Source organism: Perca flavescens, chromosome 2 (genome assembly GCF_004354835.1).
Source record: "Perca flavescens isolate YP-PL-M2 chromosome 2, PFLA_1.0, whole genome shotgun sequence".
Lineage (NCBI taxonomy): Eukaryota > Metazoa > Chordata > Actinopteri > Perciformes > Percidae > Perca > Perca flavescens.
The window spans coordinates 7,483,808-7,496,588 of record NC_041332.1 but is presented as its reverse complement, the minus strand read 5'-3'; positions in this window follow the sequence as shown (position 1 = coordinate 7,496,588).

The following is a 12,781-nucleotide window of genomic DNA, read 5'->3' as shown; positions in this document are numbered from 1 at the left end:
GAGGATGTGTATGATTAGGTCAACCTCCATGGGCTTTTCTTTAAAGGTGCCCTGCCACACGTATTTCATTACTTTGTGGTAATGTCTGAAGTTCTACCATGGACTCTAACATTATTTTGTGGAAAAAATGCCTTGGTTACCTTGTTTCAAGCCATTCTAGCACGGTATAGAAAGCCTGCAGGAAGACTCAGCTTGATTTCTACCAGTTCTCATTAATAATCAACGAGCTGAGCTGTTTGAATCTGATTGGCTAACAGCTAGCCAATGAGAGCCTGGCTATCAGAATCCTTTACCCAGCCCAACTGGGCGAGCTAATGAATAGTAATGAGCTCAGGCAGTATGATATCAGACTGACCAGCTTTTGTGATTGGTCTGGTTTCTCTGCTTATTTCTTGTCAGTGGCTAGAGCTGACAGAGGAGTTCATTTTCACATTCACCACATAACACAAACACATAATGGACCTAACACACTTCAAAAAATGCAAGAAAAAACGGTCTTGTGTGGCAGGGCACCTTTAAGAGACCAGATTTCGAACCCCGTTTTGAAAATAAAAGTAAACTTAATCCTGTGGATTGTATAAGAGGGGAGGAATCCATCTTGTATATAGTACTTGAAAGCAATACTTGAGTAAAAGTACAAGTATGTTACCAGAAACTGACTTTGGTAGAAAGCAAGGCAAGGCAATTTTATTTACAGTGGTGTGAAAAAGTGTTTGCCCCCTTCCTCATTTCCTGTTCCTTTGCATGTTTGTCACACTTAAGTGTTTCGGAACATCAAACCAATTTAAACAATAGTCAAGGACAACACAAGTAAACACAAAATGCAATTTGTAAATGAAGGTGTTTATCATTAAAGGAGAAAAAAATCCAAACCATCATGGCCCTGTGTGAAAAGTGATTGCCCCTAAACCTAATAACTGGTTGGGCCACCCTTAGCAGCAACAACTGCAACCAAGCGTTTGCGATAACGTGCAATGAGGCTTTTACAGCGTCCTGGAGGAATTTTGGCCCACTCATCTTTGCAGAATTGTCCTAATTCAAACATTAGAGGGTTTTCGAGCATGAACGGCCTTTTTAAGGTCATACCACAACATCTCAATAGGATTCAGGTCAGGACTTTGGCTAGGCCACTCCAAAGTCTTCATTTTGTTTTTCTTCAGCCATTCGTGGTGGACTTGCTGGTGTGTTTAGGATCATTGTCCTGCTGCAGAACCCAAGTTCGTTTCAGCTTGAGTACAAACAGATGGTCGGACATTCTCCTTCAGGATCTCTTGGTAGACAGCAGAATTCATAGTTCCTTTTATCACGGCAAGTCTTCCAGGTCCTGAAGCAGCAAAACAGCCCCAGACCATCACACTGCCACCACCATATTTTACAGTTGGTATAATGTTCTTTTTATGAAATGCAGTGTTCCTTCTACGCCAGATATACTTGGACACACACCTTCCAAAGAGTTCCACTTTTGTCTCATCGGTCCACAGAATGTTGTCCCAAAAGTCTTGGGGATCATCAAGATGTGTTCTGGAGAAATTGAGAAACTTTGATGTTCTTTTTGCTCAGCAGTGGTTTTCTCCTTGAACTCTGCCATGCAGGCCATTTTTGCCCAGTCTTTTCCTGATGGTGGAGGCATGAACGCTGACCTTAACTGAGGCAAGTGAGGCCTGCAGTTCTTTGGACGTTGTTGTGGGGTCTTTTGTGACCTCTTGGATGAGTCGTCGCTGCGCTCTTGGGGTAATTTTGGGCGGCCGGCCACTCCTGGGAAGGTTCACCACTGTTCCATGTCTTCGCCATTTGTGGATAATGGCTCTCACTGTGGTTCGCTGGATTCCCAAAGCTTTGGAAATGGCTTTATAACCCTTTCCAGACTGATAGATCTCAATTACTTTCTTTCTCAATTGTTCCTGAATTTCTTTGGGTCTCGGCATGATGTGTAGCTTTTAAGGATCTTCTGGTGGACCTTACTGTGTCAAGCAGCTCCTATTTAAGTGATGCCTTGATTGTGAACAGGTGTGGCAATAATCAGCCCTGGGTGTGGCTAGAGAAATTGAACTCAGGTGTGGACAACCACAGTTATAGTATGTTTTAACAAGGGGGGCAATCACTTTTTCACACAGGGCCATGATGGTTTGGATTTTTTTTCTCCTTTAATAATAAACACCTTCATTTACAAATTGCATTTTGTGTTTACTTGTGTTGTCCTTGACTTTTGTTTAAATTGGTTTGATGTTCCGAAACACTTAAGTGTGACACACATGCAAAGGAACAGGAAATGAGGAAGGGGGCAAACACTTTTTCACACCACTGTATATAGCCAATTTCAGCAACAGGGCAGTTCAAAGTGCTTTACATAAAACATTAAGCATTAAAAAGGAAAAAAAAAGGAATACAAATTTTAAAACAGATAAAATACGAGAAATAAATTCACAGTTAGTTAAAGTATCTGATATTTACTGTACTTAAGTATCAAAAGTTAATTTCTCATATTAAACACTTAATTATTACAAGTAAAAGTAAAAAGAATCTTCGATTCTGAACTTTATTATGGCCTCCTTTATAGTAAAGCCGAATGTTCAGAGTTTCCACACCTTCTGAAACCTCAAATTCAAAGTCTGACATCAACAAAGAGAAACAAACAGAATTTTTCAGAATCCTTCACGTCAAACGTAAAAAAACATTTCTTACAAATATGGCCACAGGAGTGTAACGTTATCTTCACCACTGTCTTCTGGAGGGGGGGGGTCATCGTCTGTTACGTTGGCGGCAGAGCCTGCAGCAGGGGGGCTTCCATCATGCTTCCTCTTCTTCTTTAGTTTTGGCGCTTGGCAACAAACAGGCATTACGTCACCAACTGGAATGAAGCATGCATCTAACATTTTTCTTCTGCTTTTATTTTGTAGTAACGAAGATGCTTAGAGAAAATACAGTGGTGGAAAAGTATACATTTTCCAGAAATATAATTAACAAAGTAAAGAAGAAATGCGAGGAAATTAGTGTAGTATTTGTGTATTAGCGTTTTTCAATTTAAAAAAAGAGGTCATTTCCCCATACATTTTGGCTCTCTCTTTGTGGGACTTTGTCTTTTTGTAGTCGTGTTGTTTCTCTTTTTGGTCATTTTTGTTTCCTTTGGCGTTGTTTTGGGTCTCTGCGGCCATTTGGCGTGTCCCTTTTGTGCTATTTTTGCTTCTCTCACCATATCCGTGTCCGAAACGTTTGAAAAGCTAGCGCAGATAATAAATAAATAACACTTCAAGGCAAAACTTAAAGCTGAAGAAGTCCAACTCCAGTCATTGGATCTGAGAAAATCTTTTTAGTTACATTTATTCAGTTTAGGTGCTGAACCTAAACCTTACAGTGGCAGGGAAAAGCCTGAGAACAAATACGTGAAAATTCAACTTAAATACACTAATCACGTATGTGTACTTGGTTCCATTACAACACTGGAATAAATGACCTACTGTATATCCTTAGAGGACTTGTCTAATTTACTGCTGATTGTTTCATTATGGGAATGATAAGGGCTTATGTATATGTAGTGCTTACAGTTTACACTTCTGACCCCACATAACGGCAGAAAGTAAATAAAGTGCAAATAAGGAGGCTTCCACTTCCACAGAAGACCTCTTCTCTATTGGTGTTTTTCTGGCTGCAGCGATTAGCACGTGTGTATCTGGTCGACAGGAAAGGTTGGAAGTTCATTCCGATGTTTCCACTGATCAGCCATAGTTAATAGGAGGCAGAACCGAAGGTCACATTCACAGTTTGCCGTAAAATAAGCCATCGGAGCACTCTCAGATGTGAAAAAGTTAAAATCCGCAATTACTGCTTTAATTAAACCCAAGTGTAGCAGGTAGCCATGGCAATGAGAGCCTTCCAGCTTTTTTTTTTTTTTTTTTTTTTTTTTTTACATCTTTGCTTTTATCTAACCATGACTCCAATTAGCACCCTTTTAGCAAAAAAAAAAAAATAAAACTCTGGATCAAGTACGGATGTTTGTGTGTGCAGGAGACTCCTGAGGGAAAGCTCTTTAAGTATGTTGCGATCAGCAGCCACCCAGTTTTCAGTGAATCGCTGCTTAGTTTCCAGGCTCTAAATGATATTGTGTGATGAATGTCTCTTACATTTTCCACCCCTTTCCACCCTTTTAATTTGAGCACAAAAACAGAAATTGAAAAGTTGTTATCCTTTCTTTTTTTATTTTTTTTGGTGGGGGGTTATAATACGCATTGAGGTCCATAAAACACCAAGACTGAACCATATTGTAAATGTGGGGTGGCAGTAGCTCAGTCAGTAAGGGCGTTGGGTTGGGAACCTGAGGGTTGCTGGTTCAAGTCCCCATGTGGACCAAAGTATGGTGGTGGACTGGTAGCTGGGGAGGTACCAGTTCACCTCCTGGGCACTGCCAAGGTGATCCTGAGCAAGGCACTGCATCCCCAACTGCTCAGGGTGCCTTTCCATAGGCAGCCCCACTCTGACATGTAGAGGCATGTAGAGGTACTGAGCGTGTGCGTAATTCAGGCCTGTGTGTAATGTATGTAATAACAACAGAGTGAAAACATTGTAATTTCCCCTTGAAGGATTAATAAAGTATACATTATTATCATTATTATTATTACTAAAAAACCCAAACTTGTATTAACCAAACAAGACAAAAAAGTTGAGTAGAGCTGCAGAGTGTGTGATGATTCTGTGTGCTCGTCACTACGAGCGAGCATCGCCTTTCACTTGACACACACAGGCAATGAAACGTAAAATACATAAACAAAAGCAGGGCCCCTTGTACATTTAGAGAATTAAAAGGATGTATTCAAAAGATCAGTCAACATGTTCTAAAGATCAGGACAGCGGTATATGAGGCTCTGAACATCCTCAGTTTGAAAGACATTCCACTCATGAGTTCACATTAATTGATTTATTTGGGAATGCCATAGAAATACACTAAAGTACCATAGAAAAGGCATGAACTGTGTGCAACGGTGAAAATGTGTCCAAGGATTTCTGATAGTATGAACTATATTATTTTCATTTACTTTGGCGGTCAAGAGCGGTCAAGGTGCTTTAGATTTTTGCCAAAGAAACTAAATAAAGAAAACTCTAATAATTATTACTCTATTTATCTTTGGCTGCATTACTTTTCATTTCTTTCAGAGACGGCAAAAGAAGAAGAGAAATCATTATTGATGATTATATATATGAAGTTTTTTTTTTTCTTCATAGCTTGTATTAACTGTTGACATTATTTGTAGAGCATGTCTGACCCTAAAGCCTTGAAGCTCAGTCAATGTAATTTCAACAATGCAAAGGTACAAAAGTATCCTGAATTCTTTCAAATATTTTGCTGTTAATTGCACAATACGATACAACTTTGTTTTTAAGTCAGAACTTATGTCTATTCAAATGATTAAACAGAAATGGCATTGACAAAATAATGAGTAATTTAATATTTAATATTTGGAAGCATAGCCTTTAGAGAAAATGACTGCCTTCAAGTGCGCCTTATAGACTTCAGTGAAATTCCTGGCCATCTCCTCTTTTGCAAACGGCTCCAATTTGTTTTCAGATTTAAAGGGCGCCTTCTTCCATTGGCTGTTTTCAGATCTCGCCACGCGTGTTCAAAGTCAAAGTTAGGGCAAAAAAATTAAGGGCGGAGACGTGTTAACATGAGCTAAATGATGTAATTAATAGACATGTTGCTTGGAAATCAATTAAGGTAAAGGGTAGACACTTACCATGGATTAATGGTGATCTTATTAGTATTTTTACTACAGAAAGTTAAGGCCTGGGAAATATATCGCTTATCAAAGGACTCTGGTGACTTGATTTCATATAAAATACTATAAAATAATAAATACTACAAAGTTATATAATGATTTTAATAACCCCAAACAGTTTTGGAATAAAATTAACAGTTTAACTAATAAACCCACTAAAAACTCCTTTTCTCATATTAGACTCAATAATGAAAATCTCACTGATTCCTCTACAATTGTCAATGCTTTTAGCCAGTACTTTTCTTCCATCAGCAGCTCAAAGCTCTCTGATTTTACCTATCCTGAAATCTTACCACATAACCCTATATGTCATAGTTCCTTCACCTTTAGCAGAATTCACCCAGCTGATGTCGAGCAGGTTATTTGTGGATTGAGTTCAGGTAGTGCGGCTGGCCCAGATGGTTTGGGGTTTAAGTTTATTAAAATTGCCTCTCGTGTTCTTGCTTATCCTATATCTGACTTGTTTAACCTTTCCTTATCCACATGCACAATTCCATCAATCTGGAAATGTGCCAAAGTTACCCCTTTGCATAAAGGTGGCGACCCTTCTGACCTCAATAATTACAGACCCATTTCCATCATTAATAGCATAGCAAAGGTTTTTGAAAAACGAACTTTTAATCAAATATCCCAATATGTCAATGACTTTCATATCCTATCTCCCCACCAATCTGGATTCAGACCTATTTTTTCTACAACCTCTGCTCTTATGAATCTCACCATATATTCTCTTATTTATATAATAATATGCCTACTGGTGCAATTTTCATTGATCTGACAAAGGCTTTCGACATGGTTGATCACTATTTTCTCCTTGACAAACTTTTTGCTATTGGCTTCTCTAGACGTTCTTTACTATGGTTTAACTCATACCTTCACAATATATGCCAGTAGGTTTCTTATAATGGTTGTCAGTCTAAATTTATAACTATTGAAAAAGGTGTACCTCAAGGCTCATCTCTGGGGCCTTTGTTATTCTCTATTTTTATTAATGATCTTCAGCAATCCTGCTTTACTTGTCATATTCATTTATATGCAGATGATACAGTGATCTACACCTCCAAACCAGATATTTTGCATATTGAGCATTCACTACAGGCTGATTTTGATGCTGTTCAAAAATGTTTTTCACATAACAAACTTTTACTTAATAAGAAGAAATCGTATACCATGGTGTTCGAAACTAAATTTAATTCTCTTCACACAGTTAATAATTGTTCAATTCGCTTCTTGGATAGAACAAAACTTAAGAAAGTGGAGGGATTTAAATATCTTGGTCTCTTCCTTGACTCTCAGCTTTCTTTTAAACCTCATATTGATTCAGTTGTTAAGAAAATAAACTATAGTCTGAGAACACTATTGTTCTATCAACTGTTTTACACTACAGGTTAGGAAAAGGATTATCTCACAGCTTCGATTACCAATATTGGATTATGCAGATGTTATTTATCAGAATACCTCTGAAACAAATCTTATCCCTCTCAATGTAGCCTATAACAGTCTCTGTCGATTTGTTCTGAGGTGTCCTTATAGAACCCATCATTGCCTGATGTATGAGTTGCTTCATTGGTTAACACCTAAATCTAGAAGGCATTCTAACTGACTACAGTCAATTTTCTTACTATTTTTCTACTAATTTTCCTACTTATTTGAAACAACATTCAATCCCATATAGATCAATATACAGTCTGAGACATACTGAGTACCCCTTTTTCTTTGTTCCCAGAATCTAAAAATGATTTATATGGTATTTAAAAACGAGATGAGAAAGCCAATGATTTCTTTTTTCTTCTTTTTTTTGGTTTTAGTTTAAAATAACTAATGATACACAGATTGAGGTCGATAAAACACCAAGACTGAACCATATTGTAAATGTGCTGTAAAAAAAAAAAAACTTACTGCATGAACCTAATGAGACAAAAAAGTTGAGTAGAGCTGCAGAGTGTGTGATGGTTCTGTCTGCTCGTCACTACGAGCGAGCATCGCCTTTCACTTCACACACGCAGTCAGTGAAACGTTGTAAAATATATAAAAAAAATCAGGGCCACTTGTACATTTAGAGAATTAAAAGGCTGTATTCAAAAAATCAGTCAACATTTTCTAAAGATCAGGACAGCGGTATATGAGGCTCTGAATGTCCTCAGATTGAAAGACATTCCACTCATGAGTTCATATTAATTGATTTATTTGGGAATGCCATAGAAATGCACTAAAGTACCATAGAAAAGGCATGAAATCTGGGCAACAGTGAAAGTGTGTCCAACGTTGTCTGATAGTATGAACAATTATTTTCATTCACTCTGGCGGTCAAGGGCGGTCACGGTGCTTTTGATTTTTGGATGAATAGCTCTGTTATTACTATATTTCTCTTTGGCTGCTAAACGCGGGGTGGGTGGGGGTTCACAGTCAACTTAATTTTAATAATCTAAAGGTACAAAAGTATCCTGAATTCTTTATTTCACTGTTAATAGCACAGTAACTTTGTTAAACTTATGTCTATTCAAATGATTAAACAGAAATGGCATTGACAAAAAAATGAGATTTAATATTTAATATTTGGAAGCATAGCGTTTAGAGAAAATAAATGCCTTCAAGTGCGTCCTGTAGACTTCAGTGAAATTCCTGGCCATCTCCTCTTTTGCAAACGGCTCCAATTTGTTTTCAGATTTAAAGGGCGCCTTCTTCCAACGGCTTTTTTCAGACCTCGCCGCACGTGTTCAAAGTCAAAGTATATTTATTAGTCTCTTCAATAGGATTCAGATCCGGATGGACTCATTGCTGGTCCCAGACCCAAACAGAATCTGCGTACTTTCTTTACAGTTTTTAGCATTGATCCAGAATGAAAATCTGCAGAATTTAGTGGACTGTTTTCTGCTAGGGGGCGGAGATGTGTTAACATGGGTTTTAATTCTTTAAATTTGTTTAAAATCTGCGGGATATTCTGTGAAATTCTGCGTCCACAGATTCCGTGTGGCCCCGCTGGTCACTTTAGAACAGTCCAGCGTTTTCCTTTGACCCATCCCTGGATGCATTTTGACAGTGGTGGAACGTAATTTAGTACATTCATGGGCGTAGTGGACACGGGGTACGGGGGGCGGGACACATACGCACAACCGGCACATACGGGTACTTCGCTAAAACTTAAGGCCGCGCCCCCTTTTGGGCGATAGAAAACGGACGGTCCCATAGAAGTCAATGCAATTTGACGTGTGTTTGGATCATAATTTTGACAAATGTGTGTGGATTTCTTTCTTGTTAAACAGATGGTTTGTTTTATACACATGTCTAGTGTTTACTGTATAACCTTGCCTGAACCTGAGCATTCACAATACCTTCATAAACTAAGGTTGACTGCCGTAATGTCTTCCCCTGTATCAGTAGATCAATGACCCAACACGGTGGCCGCAAATGTAGAAATACATATCTGATTAAATCACTATTGTAACGCTGAGTGTCGTCTGTAATTAATCAACCTGTTATTAATAACCAACTGTTCGATGTATAAGCTGAGATTTAGTTGGAGACGACAGTCTGATGCTGCTAAACTGTTAGCAGCTTCCCACTAAAGCTAACGTTACGTAGTAGTAACTGTCACCAGCATCATTTACCACACTGACTGACAATATTCACGTTTCTTATGAGCCTCATAGATCAGTGTGAAAGACTCGATTAACCCGCTACACAACAGCTGTTTCTCTCCTGATGTGAGAGCGCGATTCTTCCCTCTCATAGGAACAACAGACTACTCAGCAATGTTTTGGCATACTTATTAATTCAAAACAGTTTGTTTAAAGTAAAAGTTTGGAGCGATTTACACCTCCTCTGTCGTTACGCTGTTGTCGTCTATGGGGAACGCGGGATTGTTTTCCCCTAAAAGTGGGCGTGAATCTGTTCAGAGACATTCTATGACGTTGCGCCGGTTGTGCGTATCCCCTTCACTTTCAATGTCGGTTCCCTCCGTCCCCCATAAGTAGGCGAGTGTGTTACTTGGGTTGCGTCAGTTGATTGATAGAGTCATATAGATATACGCAATAATAAAATAATATATAGTTAGTCAGTTTTGTTAGTTTAATTTGATTTCTGTGTCATGCCAAACATTTGGCCCATCCCACATGGGATTACAAGACACCACAAAATTATTGAGCAAACGTCTTCCGGTTGACAAATCATTCGGAGGAATGCATGAATACGTTGAAAAAGTGTGTGTGTGTGTGTGTGTGTGTGTGTGTGTGTGTGTGTATATATACCGGTCAAAAGTCTGGGGTCACTTATAAATTTCCATTCCAGACAGAATACCAGCTGAGATCAGTTGCATTGTTTTTTTAATCAGAACAGCAGTTTTCAGATTACATTATGTGCTTACATAATTGCTAAAGGGTTCTCAACTGTTGTAGAAAGAAGTGGCTGAAGAAATGCTTGAAATCCATGTTTTTTGGTCTAAACGTCCTACTCAAATTAAAAGTGGTACAGCTCCCATATACTTTGACACTCAGGGGTGTGTCATTGGAAAGGAAACATTCTCAAGTTTTTGTTACAAGTGTCAGGGCGATTCTAGGCCTTACTGACACAGAGTTACAGAGGCTAGAATGGAGGTGTTTTATTTCCGTCCAAGTCATACATCTGTAAAGTGATTAGAATACACTGCTGTAAACACATTTGACAGGTGACAGACGCCACAGGGCATTAGCCACATGTCTCAGCTTACTACAGAAACAATCCAGACACCAAAAGACTCAAAAAATGGATTTTATATGATTTCTTTCTACAGATATGTCTGTGCGTTTTTTTATTTCCATTTGAAAAGTGCAAAGAAAAAAGCCCAAAAACTACAAAATACAACAATTCTCAAATACACAAACACACCCACATCAATCACCTTTCCAATGATATCAGGCACACCCCTGAGTGTCAAAGTATATGGGAGCTGTACCACTTTTAATTTGGGTATGACGTTTAGACCAAAAAACATGGATTTCAAGCATTTCTTCAGCCACTTCTGTCTACAACAGTCAAGAACCATTTTGCAATTATGTAATCACATAATGTAATCTGAAAACTGCTGCTCTGATTAAAAAAACAATGCAACTGATCTCAGCTGGTATTCGGTCTGGAATGGAGTGGAATGGAAATTTATAAGTGACCCCAAACATTTGACCAGTAGTGTATATAAGTAAAATAAATTATCAGTTCACTACTTTCATTGAATTTGGGTGTTCTATAAAATGTTATAGCATCGATAAGAATTTACCAAATTTGATAAAAGGACATGTTGAAAAGACGTTTCAGGTGAGGTTGTCTTGGATTTTGGGATCAACATTTTTCAGAATTTTCTGATATTTTATACAGAGATCAGCGTTTCCCAAAAAACCCGAGAAGACGTCCTCAAATGTCTTGTTTTGTCCCCAACTCAAAAGATATTCAGTTTCCTGTCACAGAGGAGAGAAGACACTAGAACAATATTCACATTTAAGAAGCTGCAATCGGAGAATTTTTTCATAAAAATGTTGTAGTTGACAACTAATCGATAAAACTTTTCAACTCTAGCCTCTTGTGTGGAATAAGTATTTTTTGAAACCAAAGAAAGTCATAATGTGTGTAACAAAAGATGTTTTAATTCCACAATTTTCTGGAATAAAATTGCGTGTTATTTGAACAGAAACTAAAGGGCACCGTCATTTTTGGACTGTTCTTGGCTTTGATCTTCCTTCATTCTTACTCTTGAGTTGCAGTTTGTGCCAGCGGCCACATGGCGGCACCGCGCCCCACTGCGCTGCCTGCTCTGCGGCAAGGGCATCCCCCCCCCCTCCCCCCGAGGCCTGTTATGCCAATGCTCCCCGTGGGCGCACAGAGGGGGGGAGGGGAGGTGGGGGGTGTGGGAGCGAGTAGCAAGTCAGCAAAAGCTGCCCTGAGCGCTGCAGCGTCACAGGCCAGTGGTGGAGGAAGTATTCAGATCCCTTACTTAAGTAAAAGTACTAATACCACACTGTAACAAAAAAATTTGGTAAGACATTACTTTAAGTTTTCTACATAAGAGTGACATGACACTGTCATGAATACATGACACTCACATGACACTCACATGACACTGTCATGACACTGTCATGACACAGTCATGACACATGAACCCTAACCCTAACGTGTCATGACAAAACCGAATGACACTTACTAAAAAAGAGTTATGTCATAACGTTTTATGACTTGTTTATAATGTTTTATGACACGTTCATGACAGTGTCATGTCACTCTTATGTAGAAAACTTAAAGTAAAGTGTAACCAAAAATTTTCCCCCATTGAAATTATTACTTAAGTCAAAGTCTGTAAGTATCATCAGAGAAATGTACTTAAAATATTAAGTAGTCAATGCAGAAAAATCCTCACATTTTAGAAACTGGAAACGACCCAAACAGATCTGTCAATCAACTCGGTGTTTAATCGGCTAATCGTTGTTAGCTGGCTAACTACGAGTGTTTTTTTTTGTGCAGAAATCCTAATTGGTAAAGTAACACGTAACTGAAGCTGTCAGATGAATGTAGTGGAGTAAAAAATACAATATTTCTGTCTGAGATGTAGCGGAGTAGAAGTAGAAAAGAAAAGACTCAAGTAAAGGACAAGTACCTTAAATGTGTACCTAAGTACAGGACTTGAGTAAATGTACTTGGTTACATCCCTCCCCCGATCACAGGGACGATCAGGGAGAGATCTCCCCACAAACACTCCTTCCCCCTCTCGTTTCCTTCATCGTCCCTCCACAGCAGTCTCCTCCTCCTCTTCCCTCCATCATCTCTCCTCTCTCTCTCTCTCTCTCTCTCTCTCGGGGGCTTTATTGGCATGAATGTTTCAGTAACAATGTTGCCAAAGCAATGTGCATTTTCCTACAAATATTCCGACCGAACACAATAAGCAGTTAGATGAACATTACCACAATATTAGGATGGACATATGGATAAATATAGAAATCAATATAGCAAATATGAAAACAAACGCTTGCTCTCTCTCTCGCTCTCTCCCTCTC